Raw genomic sequence first — 15,293 nt, 5'->3', positions numbered from 1 at the left:
CGAATAAGATTATTCTAAGTCTCATTTGTAGAAAATATGTATATTCAAATATGTTTTATTTTATTCCAGTTAAAATATACTGGTGTGTTACTGATAACAAAGTGTTTATAACCACACGTAATAATCTTAAATGCATTTACTTCAAAGGTTTTAGATCTGTTTTGCTAAAATGAATAACATCCTCTCTGTGGCTCATTGGTAAATACGAGGGCTTATAACATTAGAAATAGGATTATTTTGATGGACAGAAGAACAAAGGTAGCCCACTGTGTAACTTTAGGCTTGATAGCAACCAAACAACAACAATCATGAGTTTTATATTAAGCTACAAATTCAGACCATCCTACACAGAGCTTCTTGCGGTGTGAAATACGAATATACAAACCAAATAAATAAATGAGTTGCAATAATGGTTTAGAGTAAGTATGACGCACGCGCTCATTTTAGTTTTAAAACCCTTCAAATATAAAACATGGAATGTAGTACAACAAGCTATTTTTGGTCAGTAGTATATCCAGTGAATGATAAAGTAAAATATTTTAAAATTGTCTTTCAACGATAATTTAATGTTAGAATTCTTGAACAATGTAATTCTTGTTCTCATTGGTCCATCTTTTGCAGGGAAATTTTCATGCGAAAAGGAATTATTCGTCCCTCTGGTGTAAAGACTTTGTTTATATTGTATATATTGACTAGATTAACACTGAAAGACTGCAATCAAGTTATATTCACTCTATTATCATCTGTAAACACAAGACTGGAAGTTTGATATTCGCATGAAATGCAAATGTCACGCATGCAATCACGCTAAAGTTCCTGTTGAAGTTAAAACGATCAAAATGAGTGGGCATTGGAAAACTTTAGAATCCAGTCAGAAACAAAAAAGGACAAGCAAACTGTAAAACAGAAGTAAGAGTAAACATAAGATACTTTGTTCTTACTGCAACCACGTTCATTGTCTTAGATCGTTCAGTGATTGTCAGGCTTAGATATCATTGATCTGACATCAATTAATGAGTCATACAAATAGTTACATACTGTCGGTTACACAAAGTGTGTAGTGTTCTAACTTTCATTAAAGGATTCGAATCACAATAAAACTTTAATGGTTCTGGGCGAAATAGTATTGCATTGGGAAGACTTTTGAAAAACATTCGGGGTAGCCTCATTGCGTTTTTCGAAGCAGCAGATTGAACCCTAAACGTATGCAAAGTTGTCTGGCAAATTTTCTCTTGTTCAAAGTTGTCACCAAAACATACTTGTTTGTATGTGATCATTTCACGATTTTAGAGTTAATCATCAAGATACATAAACAAGCGAACAATGCTCATGCATAAAAGTGATCACCAGATACGGTTGGTTGGTTACCCAGTGAGCATAGGTAAGTGAGAAAGAGAGAATTTTATTTGAAATCTAAATACAGAAATAGCGTATTCTGCTGCATTTTCGGACACTTTTCAAGTAACTGTCAAGTAGCTAAAGCTAAAGCCAATCCCTATTTAAAAAATGGCCAACAAAGTACTTCATCAATGTTACCCAAGAAAATACGTCCTTTTGAATGTATAACTTTGCATCTTTAGTTATGTTCAGAAAATTAACATATCTTAAGTTCCATCTTCTACAAAAAAAACTAAAGTATGTTTCAAGTTGTTAGGCTTTTGCTTCAAACGTCTGTCAGTTATGGGGCTGATCATATTTAAACAGTAAGCGATCTGTAGTTTTTATACTTCAAAGATACAGTAATGATCTTGTCAGTTGTATAACAATGAAGCAAAAACAGTGATTCTTATAGCAAGCAACAAACTTCCATACTTCGAAAACAAAGAATTTCAATCTTGTATTAAATGCAATGCTACTAAGTCTTTCGCCGCCGGCTCTAATTTTAAACTACTGACCAGAAGTAAGGCAGCCAGTCAGCACCACCCGGTCACCAACCATTAGTGTTAAGGAATTGACTATCACTTTTATAACGCACCCATAGCTTAAAGTGCAGGGAATATTTACGTGGTATCGTACTAATTCGAATTAATGTGGGTTATAATGTGACGGTCAATCCCACTATACGTTAGTAAAACAGTTGCCTAAGAGTTGGCGGTGGGTGGTGTTAACCAAACTGCTTTCCCTTTAGTTTATCAATGCTAACTTAAGGACGACTAGCGCAGCTAATTCTCGTGTAACTTTGCGCGAAATTCCAAAGAAACCAAACTGGTTCGAACCCTGATCGCCAATTCCGAAATCCGGAGTTTTACCATTAGTTCTCTCCACATAAAGTATTGTTAATATGCAGCCAGATACTACTTTTGAATAACTTGTGTTGTTTAAACATCGTTTTATTGACATGCAAATATTAATATTATCTTTAATATTACATCCATTCCATATATCTCTGGGCTACAAAATAAACACCAAAATGAAAAACTTACAAAAAAGTGGATTTCGATAATGTTCAACATGTTAGACAAACTTCACATATCGAACTAACAAAGAATTACCAGGATATTGGACATTATAATGACATTCGTAAGCTACTAAAGCATAAGATGAAAACACATACGATATGCTGAGCATAAAATTTTAAACGACCCCCAGTGGCTCAGCGGTATGTCTGCGGACTTACAATGCTAAAAATGGGGTTTCGATACCGGGAGTGGGTAGAGCACAGATAGCCCAGTGTGTAGCTTCGTGCTTAGTTCAAACAACGACAATAAAATTTTAATGACATGTCACGTGAATGAAGCTACAAGCTATTGATTTGTCATGATGATATCATCAGAAAAAAATATTTACAAAAGTTTGAAAAAGGAATGTTTATGACAGACAAAGATATTAAAAACAAATCAGATTTAAAATATAAGATATTGTAATCCACTAAATGTTACCGTGTTTAATTTAACAATTTTTAAATACTTTAACTGACTTCACGCGCAAGTAGTATTACTATTTCTGCAAGAGGAGTTTGTTTTTTGTCAAATAAAATTATTTGTCCCTTATAGAAAGTAAAATATGCTATAGATCAAACAAACTTTAAAAGATATAAACACGGATATTATATTGATTACTGAGATCGTTTGCTTCATTGATAGTACTTGTCCTAACCTCTCTCTAAGTGCAAACTTGATAGAAGTTGATATAATTTTTCCTTAGGTGTAAATTTCATAGTAGTTGATCTAATATCTACCTAGATGTAAATTGATAGTACTTGACCTAACCTCTCCCTAGGTGAAAATTTCACAGTAGTTGATCTGACCTGTCTCTAGGTGTAAAATCGAAACGGAAAATTAACGTTTGCTGCTTCAAATGTTGCAACTTACTTAGATCACCACAACAAGAGGAGTAGTTCCGCTTTTCCTTGTTGCTGTTGCCCATGGTTAGGTATGAGAGTTCCACTTTTTCTTCTTGCTGTTGTCCATGGTTACGTATGAGAGTTCCGCTTTTTCTTCTTGCTGTTGTCCATGGTTACGTATGAGAGTTCCACTTTTTTTCTTGCTGTTGTCCATGGTTACGTATGAGAGTTCTGCTTTTTCTTCTTGCTGTTGTCCATGGTTACGTATGAGAGTTCCGCTTTTTCTTCTTGCTGTTGTCCATGGTTACGTATGAGAATAACTTAATAATATGTGGTAAATTCAAGAATTGATTAGGACTCTTTTTTTACATCGTTTCTTTTCTTATTTACTAAAACTCACAATTCTGATACTAAAGAAATCAATAAAAAGTTGCTATTAATTCATCATCGGTGGTTCCCAATATATTTTGAGTAAATGTCTAAACTTTATAACATGAAGAATCGCATATCCTAAGCTTGATGGTTGGTTAGACACAGCAAAGGGAATTACTCCACATCTTTAAAGTTTCTTGAGAAAAATTGCTTTCTTAAATAATATTTTTTTTTAATTATCATTCTGTAAGAGATAACAGTTTATATATATAGAGATAACTTCGATAAAACGAAACTAAGTTGTTTGTTGCTGTCGTAAGACCACAACTTTAACTCACTTTAAACGATTTAAAACTATGACATTTGAGTATGTATAACTTGGTATCTCACATTATTCCAACCATTACTCCTGTTTGGATCACATTGAAATATTTAAAACTATTGCACCTAAGCAGGTCTCGTCTGGTCAAAACCTCAAGTTAACATAACCTTTACTATTGTTTGGATTACATGGTGTAACGGATTTAGTATTATGTATTTATTTTAATACAGATGTTACAACTGTGATGAACGCTTATCGATTGGGAAACTGCAAATATTTGACTAGGAACTTTTACACATTTCGAACATTACGAACCGTTTAACTTCAGTGAATTACTTCGGACTCTAGTATTATATGAAGACATTAGATATCGTCGTCGGTAAAAAGTCAGCTTGTAAACAATGTGAGGCCAACCAAGAATAGAGAGCTAGCTAGCTGGCCATGAAATGAAGTGAAACGATATCAACTCAGAATTAATTCGCTCATCATAAACCGTCGATAAAATATTCAGTTCCGGACCAGATAGAAGGCTTAATACTGTTTATAAGTTTGTAAAACTTTTGTACATTATTTATTATTTGTAATAACCGTTATTATAAATTATACTATTGTTTCTATATTAAAATATATTTGTGTTAAGAAGGAAAACTGTATGTATCAATCTTGTTGGCAAATATTGTAAATGTGATACATATCAACATTCAGTTAACTTCTAATTTCAAAATAAAATTTCTGGTTGTTTGAAATCTTAGTACGTAACATAATAAACTGGAGGCTCGTCCGAGATAAATTATAATACGTAACAATGGTAATATTGAAAAATACGACACCTAAGTAGGTCTCGTCTAGTGAATATCTCAAGTTATCACAACCATTGCAGTCAGTATTTCTTGGTGAGTTACAGGAAATCATTGAAAGCTACGGCATCTAACTAGGCTTCCTCAAATGAATACCTCACGTATCACAGCAGTTATAGCTACTGTTGCTGACTGTATCACATAAAAAGATTTAAAACTACGATATCTGAGTAGATTCCTTTTGTGTGTTGAATGTTTTTTTATTACTTATAAACTATTTTTAACAACTGGATTATCGTGGCCTAGTGGTTAGCGTCCTGGTCTGTGTATCGGAGGAACCATGTTTCATCTCATTATTAAAACAAAAAAGGAAATCCCTCTTCACACTCTGGGACTCAGTGTGATTACAAGTGTGGCAGTCAAATCCCATCATTCTATCAGAGTAACCTAAACGTTGGCAGTAGGTGCTGTTGATTAGCTACCTTATCTCTAGTCTATCAGTTCACAGTAGGGGTGGCTAGCGCAGGCGCAGATAGCTCTTCTTTATATTTGCTCAAATACGAAAAGCAAAACAAATCTTAAATAAAAGTTGAAGAGTGGCATGAGCGTAAAAAACCCTTAGATATGAAATTATAAAGTGTTTACATTCAAACATCACATAAGACTGAACTTCACTATAGGTGACTAGTAACTTTAATAATACTGGCCGCGAGCAATTCCATAAGTAAAGTGCGTGGTTAACAAAGAAATCAAACAGTAATTGTTATTCTATAGGAGACAACAATATGTGTGTGTGTGTATAGTAATAAGAAAAAATAACCAATGTAGAAAAGGCCCTTTCAGGCCAGTTATTCAGGTTCTGCTAGAAATATAAAAAAAAATCGAGAGGTTACCTACCCCATATATAAGGATACTGTTTAAGGGGAAAACCATTTAGTGTTCATAGTGTAAGACCAATATGGGGTTCGATGAAGCAGAAAGGTACATTGAGAAAGAGGATAGCTAGCTGGTTGACAGAACTCGAACAGGCCTCAGTATATACACGAACCTGCTATCTTTCCGACTACTTACCGGATCACCAGTTGCCTTAAGAGGAATGTCTAGTCTCTGAGTCATCTGAACGACGACTATATTACCATATGAACAGGATATGAACTAAATGAAAAACACAGTTGTTACCTGCGTAATTCTGGTTATGGAAATCATAGCCATTACTGTCAGTATTAGAACTCCCACTACACCTGCTACTGTGTTATAAGTTGTTTTGATTTTCTTCCTATTATGCTGCAATTTTAGTCTTAAATTATAATAGATGTGTCGTTTGAGAACTAAGGGTCTTCTTACCAAGTAAAATGTAAATATATACACAAGTTGTTTGAATATACCAAACGCAAAGCGCAAAAAACGAGCCGTAAAAGAATTATTTTCACGCAGAAGCGTGAGGTTCGTGTATTTTGAATCTTTATTTAATTAAAGAGTCCGATAAAAATGAACTTCAAACATCTGTCAGTAGTGTTCAGTTGATATATTATATAAAATATATCACCTTTTTCATGTGTGTCGCAAAAGAAAATGATTGTACTTGAAGCATGAACTACACTTCCATATAAGCACGAGCCACGAAACTAGACATTACAAGTTAAGTACGTATGCTGCTCTAGTGAAAAAAAATGTTCTCTTAGATTAAAGTTATTTGTTTTTGTCTGGGAAAAGAATAACGTTAAAATTTTAATTATTACATAAGCAACAAACTATGATACAATACCCGTAACCTGTACAACAATGTGAGACAAATTAATGTTTATTTAATTGATTTCTAGTGATTTCTTAAGTGTGAGCAGTCTGAAATAAGACGACTTCCACAACTAGAAAAACAGTAAAGAATTTTTTGAGATTAGTTCTTAAACTTTATATTCAACTTCCAAGATGGCTTAGGTGTCTGTTGTTTTCCAAGCTGTCTGATGACCACACTTTTGTTGCTCAAAGTGGCTCAGCGGTACGTTTGAGAGCTTATAATGCTAAAAATCGGGTTTCAATATTCGTGTTGTGCACAGCACAAATAACCCATTGCATAGTTTTTCGCTTAACAACAAATACGGCACGGCATGGCCAAGTGGTTAAGGCACTCAACTCGTAATCAGAGGTTCGCGGGTTCGAATCCCTGTCAAACCAAACATGCTCGCCCTTTAAGCCGTGGGGGTGTTATAATGTGACAGTCCATCCCACTATTCGTTGGTAAAAGAGTAGCCCAAGAGCTGACGGTGGATGGTGATGACCAGCTGCCTTCCGTCTAGTCTTACACTGCTAAATTAGGGACGGCTAGTGCATTTAGCCCTCGTGTAGCTTTGCACGATATTCAAAACAAACCAACTAAACACTTTTGTTTTAACGTCTTCAAATATTTTTTTTTGTTTATCGATGGAATGAATCTTATCACTTATTGATAGTCAGATTTCATAATAGCTCTTTTACGATATAAAATGTGTAACACTTCAAAGAACTAAGCCTGCATTTAAATGTTTAATTTTTGTTTTAATTATGAACTGAAAAGGCTTAGCTGAAATCCTCTTCATAAGAGTCTTAAGGTAAAATACCAAACTACTTAGCACCTGACGTCAAAGCTGATGATCCCAATAATTTAACAGCCTTATTTGGACATTAAGTACATTTTATAACTACAAAAAAGTTGTTTTACCAGCTTTAGGATGTACATTGAGTACTTTATAAAGTTTCAGTTTTTAAATCATGTTTTGACATCCTTGTTTGTTTTAGTTTTACTAGTATAGAGCAATACTATTTGTATGTGGGTGTATGCATAATTATATATATATATATATATGCATAATTATATATATGTATATCCTTTGTTTTCCCTTATCTTACAGTTTTCATTATTATTTCCAGAAAAGGCAAACAAAACAGGAAGGACACTTCTTTATCTTGCCAAAACGTAACTGCACTAGTGTTAATGATGGTCAGTACATATTTTCGCTCAGTACATTTATTAACATAATATTCTCTGATTAATCAATTAACCGGAAATCGCCATACTAATATAAAGCCTATAAAATTACTCAGTCATACTATTCCTAGTAGTAGTAGTGTAATCCAGCCATGAATCTCAGGACTGAAATACCGTATGAAAAGCATGTAAAAATCTAATTCTTGTGATAGTCAAGGCTACATGAAGCTAGCACCGATAGTTATAGAGATGGTCAAGGTAGAAAACCGAAACTCTTAACAAGTGATTTTAAGTATTTCAGCGTATGTTTTTTTTTCTTATAAAACGAACAACGTCTGAGTTTAGATCTCGCCAACAATCTTGTTCTGAATGCAATCTTGAACGCTACGTCAATAAGGGTAAGATACACATTAATATAAAGCGACTTAAATGAACGGGTAGTGATTTAACCAAAACTAGTATTTGATATTACGCCATAAAAAGTGTAATAAGTAAAGATGGAGATGTGTATTATTTGCAAAATTAATCCAGGATCGAATTGTTCAGCGACGATCAACAGTAGTTTGTTCAGTGGTTGAGAGTAGAACGGTAGGGTACCATCGTTAATGTACAATATCAACAATAAAGCACGATATGGATTCAGTACAAGTTCGTGGCCGCATCTCAACTGATGGAAATGTTGACCTGCATAAAAATTATGGCGCTCTGACAACTGAAATTTTCATACAGATTATGATCCCTCACACCATTTCTTTGAAAATAGCACTAATAGAGGGTTGGAGTGTTTAATTGGCCTCTCTTGCCTCCAGGTATTGTTTCACCACATTTTCTGCGCCCTCTGGATTATTGCCTTGATGATATATTAATCCCTACCACAACACCACATATTTCTGAGATAATGACAAGATTGATAGGAATCTGATTGTACCGGTCAGCAGTCAAGGTGCCATTAATTTTCTGTAGACTGTCAACTCCACTGGCCGAGTTGCAGTCCATAATTTTAATGGTCCAGAAGAAAGTTTTCTTAGAGACTTTTTTACGTTGATCTTTATACGGTTTTCCTCTATGCCATTGAATAAGATATAATCGATTGTTACTACTTTACGTGCTGCACTGTTTCAAATCTGAATCCAATTTAGCATTTAGTTTGGTTATCTTTCCACAGCAGTAGTTTTTGAGCAGCTGAACATTCACCGAGACCACTTTGCTCCATATTATATCTTACTGTTCCAATAGTAACGTTCATACATGCACTTACATTTCAACCTCTGACACAATCATTATTATATTATTGGACATCGCGTAATGATTTTACCCTATATTACTTAACATCATTTTTGAAGAGTTTGGTCTTTCTATCTCGACAACTTTTATTATTAACAGTACATATACTCTTCAGTCATTGGATCTAAATAGCTAAATCATAATGGTTCAAAACAGAAGGTATCGATGCTGCTGCTATATAATGGCAGTATACATTATGAGATAAAAAATAACTTCATAGAAAAAGGCTTCTTGGAGTTTATTCACTGATATATTTTACGAATTACTTTAAACGTGAATTTAGGTAGATTACAAACTAGATTATCACCAGTTTTTCTAGCTGATGTTGTTTATTCATTTAACTGTCTTAGATGAGATTCTACGTATATGGGATCTACCTTCAAATATATTAACACACATGTCAACAAACATGTAAAGCTGGTGGTTGGAAATAAATCTAACACAAGAGATCATGCCACTCGTGATGATACAGCGTTTAAAGATTCTTTCCACGAGTAAGGACGAGAGAACTCTTAATCAGTAGATTTAATGAAATCATTAACTTAACGAAACTAGCTCTGTAATAATTTTTTACTCTATTTAGGGTTTTCATACAGCTCCTATTAAAGTGAAAAAAAAAAAATCCTCAAATGTTTGCATAATCGGCCAAGAATTTTATTACTAAGCGATTGTCATGTGACAGTTCTCTCCTGGAAGCCATGGGTTCATTTATCACAATACTGCTGAAAATAATATGACAGTTCGTATCTTTTTTAATATTATGGTGATTGTTTGGATGATAGTAATCACAGTGTTATCATAACTTGAAATGTAGCGACGTAGCTAGCTGATTGTTCAACTTAGGTTGTAAGTTACGAATTAGGAGTTCTTCCTAGTTTTTTAGCGTCCATTCATCCTTCCCCGAGTTTATTATTTTGAAATTTCACTGCTTGGTTTCTCACTACACTCTTTGCCTAGGTGGTTGTTAATTCCAGAGTTATTGAAGGGGCTGTTATGTACATGTTTCTTGATTCTGGTAGCTAAGGATCGAGTTGTTGATCCAATATAGACTTGCCTGCAGCAAGGACACAAATATTTGTATAATAACAGTTATTTTTTGAAGGAGGTATTTTGGTTTAAAGAGGAAAAAATTGGTTTGGTTTGAAGATTACTCTTAGACTGACTTGGGGATAAGTTGACTGTAGAATGCTTTTGATTTTACTTTTTATAACCTAATCTGAACAGTCATCTAGTTCCATCACTGCATCTCAGATTATGGTTACCTCATCGAGTCTGAGATAGGCAAAAAAGTGAAAATTTTATTCAATAAACAAGTGAAACAAGCATCTACTGAAATGAAAAAAAAACTTTTATGTGAATCACAATGTAAGTAATTAACATGTGACTGTGGTCTGCTATAATTCATTATCAAATAGAGGGAAACAATTCCGTAGTATTTGAATTTTATGCCAATTTTATTCACCGTTTCCATAAATATTTCCAATACTGTACATATTTATCGACTGAACATAAAAAGTCTGTCATAAATATCTCTTTCCATTAATTACAGAGTGCTCTTGTTTCTCTAGTAAATACCAAAATTAGAACAAAATTCTGTTAAAAATAATTCCCAAAATTGAGCTAGTAATAATGTTACACCTTTCTTTACAACTTTTTAATGCATAACCGTGTTGCTGGAGATGCAAAACTTGGGCAAGTGAGCGATATATTAAGCACTTACATATCTGATTCATGGAGAATTCTTGGTCATTCGATAATGTAATCTCTCCTCAGATTAAATTAAGACTGAAGGTTTATGTCATACTCCTTTTCTAGAGATTACATTTGTAAAACAAAATAAAAAAGAGATGCAAAGCCAGGGACAAAATGATTTTCCAAGATGTTGAGCAAATGTATAGAGAATAAAACTGGCAAGAAAACATTAACCAACTTCTATGAAAATGCAAAAACACTTAAAGAACAACGCAGGCAGAATTGTTGTTAACACTGGCAAAGTTTTCAGACTAGTCATTCAAGAAAGCTTTTCACTTAGAAAGTTATAATTAATAGGTTGTTCTCATCCAGTCATCTGTAAACAGAATAATTCAGAAATATATTACTATTGTAAAAAAAATAAGGGTAAACCACAGTGAGCAAATTGTCCCTCGGGCGCACTGACGAACGACAAACCGCACCAATATGTAAAATGTGACTTGCAAGTGATAGATGAGAATTTGTTACAAGAATTACAACAAAAAATGGTCCATTTATTACTGATCATTAGGAGTAAGGGCTTTACAAGATCGAGTAACAAATGTACAGAAAATTTTACAACTAGCTATATGATGATTACAGAGATAATGGTTGTTCCATGTTTCTCGTATGATAGTAAATTTAAACGTTACAAAGTACATTGTAAAACAGAGATAAACTCCAGTTGCTAACAGAAGAACGTTTATTTTCTGCACGACAAATCAAGGGTATGGATGACTGCATCAGGATATCGTGTCATGTCATACTTATACAATAGGGTTTCTAGGAATCGTGGAGAAGGAAACGTTCCTCTTTTATTCTATAACATTCTTGTAAAGTCACCAACCTGAGCATCCATCTACTTTCATTTTGTTATACGTTTTGGAAGTCAATGTCTGTTATAATAAAATGTGTATGAAGAGTTTGTCAAAACCTATGATTTCAATTGCACTCGCTGTCTTTCTCAGAATCTTACTAAAATGGCAATCGCAGTATTGGACAATAATGCTTAACTACGGCTATCAGATTGATTAATGAGGAAGTTTCAAGGGCAGCAAGGGTTTAGGACAGCATCACCATTTGACAATTAATTTGCAAAAGAAAATATGGCGGAGTAACTTTTTATGGAGAATTTTTTTCTAGAATGAGAAGGAAACATTAATAATACACTATGTTGGATTATACTGTAATTTTATATTACATACACACAGTAAAAAACTGTAATAAAAGTAGTTTGTTGTCGGGTTATTTTACTTCTTTGAGAGGGACATTTTCCTATCCTGTTCTCTCTTATTTCAATTCATGACATTCGAAGATCATTCTTATTAAATGTTAATTAATCTTCAACATACTGCGAATGACACCCATCATTGTAATTGTTTTGGTGAAGTTTCACTATTTGTTAGTTTAGTTAGTTATCACCATTATATTCCATCTAAAAACATAGGGCCGCAATCGCTTGCGGATTCTTCAACAAGTATTTAAGTGAGTAGGTTGTTAGCCCACTGCACCGAGCCGTCCCTAATTTAGCAGTGTAAGACTAGAGGAAAGGTAGCTAGTAATCAACACCCACCGCCAACTCTTGGGCTACTCTTTTACCAATGAATAGTGGGATTAACCGAACATTATAACGCCCCCACGGCTGGGAGGGCGAGCATGTTTGGCGCGACGCGGGCGCGAACCGCGAATTACAAGTCGCACGCCTTACGCGCTTGGCCATGCCAGGCCGTCGTTATTTGTATTATAATCTTATTTTTTTAAAAAATCCTAAATGTGTGTATAGTATTTTCAGGGTTTAAACATTATAATTACTGGGTTATTTTTCTAACTATTTTTCTCTCTAGATATTTCAATAGTTATAACCCCAAAGTTATAAATACATTATTTACTTTGTAATATCATTACTTTATTACTACATTCATTAAGATCGATAAAAGACTATATTTCTTTGAAATACATTTTTTAAGTTATTCTTTAAAGTTACTTACATTGGATGACCATTTTTAAGACCCCTCTAACTAATATTAGATTGAATCAACTGTCACCATGGTAATAAACAAGACTTGTTGTAGTATAAACCACACGAGATGATGGAATGGATAATTTTTATTTAAGCTCGTTCGTTGAGTTCTAATGCCTGTATCTGCTGCACAGAAAAGCTCATCATCATATTGGAAGAACTCTGTGAATTAGCTAACTATTATATTGGAAGAGCTTCATGAATTAGTTCACCATCATGTTGAAAGAGCTCTGTGAACTACCTCATCATCAAATTGGAACAGTTTTGTGGATTAGTTCATCATCATATTGGAAGAACTCTGTAGATTAGCTAACCATCATATCGGAATAGTTCTGTGGATTAGCACACCATCATATTAAAAGAACTCTATGGATCAGCTTACCATCATATTGGAAGAGCTCTGTGGATTATATCATCATCATCATGTTGGAACAGCGCGGTAAATAAGTTCATCATATTGGAAGAACTTTGTGGATTAGCTCATCATCGTATTGGAAAAGCTCTATGGATTAGCTTATCACCGTATCAGAAGAGCTCTTGTCTAGTAACTTGGTATTTCAGCATTGTAACGTGAACAAGTTTGGCAACAACTCTCAGTCATATCCTCTATACTATTCGCTTTTCTATAGAATGTAAGGTATCCAATTCAGAACGTTATATACATCATTACACCATTCCAACAACTTAATTAATTACACTACGTAACACAACTTTTGTTCCTGGATGGTATATGTTATTTCTTAATTGATTATGTTATAAAAGTATAGAAAATGGCCATTATTCCTCTTCAAACTTTGCTTTTGTGACCTGGATAAAAAAATTTAAAAGTTAAACTATTTTCTATGTAAAAACGGGCAAATTTACACATTTTCATTTACATAAGGTCTAAATAAAACAACATATGAATTAAGATTTACATGTATTTACACTAAAGTTATACAAAAATGAACAAAAATGTTTAGAAGTAAGTAGTTTTTCGAGATTTGCGACTATAATGTAAATCACTTTCACGTATCAACCCCCAAGTATAGTCTCTCATCATGTTTTCGTTATACGCTCCTTGGTAGTGGCGTTCAAAGTCCAGTATATCTTGGTGGAAGCACTCTCCTTGCTCCTCTGAGTATGCTCCCATGTTCTCCTTGAATTTATCAAGATGAGCGTCAAGGATATTGACTTTCATGGACATCCTGCAGCCCATTTTGCCGTAGTTTTTCACCAGAGCCTTAACCAGTTCTACACAATTTTCGTTTGTGATTGCCCAAGAAGCCCCAAACCATTTCGATAAAGCTGCTCCAAGCTTTTTTTTCTTCCTACTAAGCTTCTTGGGGAATTCTGTGCACTCCAGTATCTTCTTTATTTGTGGTCAAATGAAGACACCAGCTTTGACCTTTGCCTCAGACAGCTTAGGGAAGAAGTCTCGAAGAAACTTTGGAGCTGCAGTCTCTTTATCAAGAGTTGTGACAAATTGTGTCATAAGACCCAATTTTATATGCAATGGTGGGAACAACACCTTCTGGAGATCCACTAGTGGCTCACACTTGACATTGTGCCTCCCCACATAGAATTCGGTTTGTTGTGGCCAGTGCTTCTTGTTGTAGTGCGTTGCTGTGTCCCTGCTGTCCCAAAGGCAAAGATAACAGAAAACTTGGTAAAGCCTCCTCGGAAACCCATCATTTTGAAGTCTCCGATAACCTCCCAGCCATACTCATCATACTTCAAGGCTTCTAGCAAGGTCTTGACGCTTTTTTATTCCTCCTTGAGGTGCAATCTAAAGATATTTAAATTTAAAAAATCTAAAATTTGTATAATATAAAATTTTACTATTCAATCAAGTAAAAAATGTCCGTCTTACCTTCTAGAGCTTTTTTGCAGTGCTCGCAGGTAAAATGAGGTTCCCAGGGTTTGTCTTGATCCCTGACAGGCACGCCGAAATATGCCTTGTAGGCTTCACACATTTTAGCAATGCTGTCACAGAGTAGTTTTTCGCTCTTGTCTTGATAAATTGGCCACATACATAGCAGAATGCGTCTGGAGAATGCTTGCAGCTTCTTGATGTTATCTCTGATAAAATCAGAGAGGTCTATGTGTTCACTCAGGCAGCTAAAACTAAATAGAAGTAGTGAGCCGCTGCATATATATTACTATGGAAAGTTCTAGAAAAGTCTAAAGGTTTTTGAAAATTTTCTTAAGTTCTACGACATTCTAGAAAATTCTTGTAAGTTCGAGAAAATTCTCTATCAGCTACTCAGCACTGAATCTACCTGGAATGTTCTGGAAAATGGGTAAATTTGAAAACTTCATTACCCATGTCAACAAAGCAAAGTTTGAAGAAAAAATAGATCTTTTCCATTTTCTTTAGGCATAAGCAATTGGGAAATAACACTTTCTGCCCAGGAACAAAAAAAAAGTAAAAATTTTGTTATATTGTGTTATAAAACAAAACTTGAGTTTAGTCTGATACTCTGCTCTGTTCGTGATGCTTTAGCTGCGTATTCTTTAAGCAATTATTTTTAATAGAACTG

The sequence above is a fragment of the Tachypleus tridentatus genome, chromosome 13, assembly GCF_004210375.1.
Source record: "Tachypleus tridentatus isolate NWPU-2018 chromosome 13, ASM421037v1, whole genome shotgun sequence".
NCBI lineage: Eukaryota > Metazoa > Arthropoda > Merostomata > Xiphosura > Limulidae > Tachypleus > Tachypleus tridentatus.
This window is presented reverse-complemented; position numbering follows the sequence as displayed.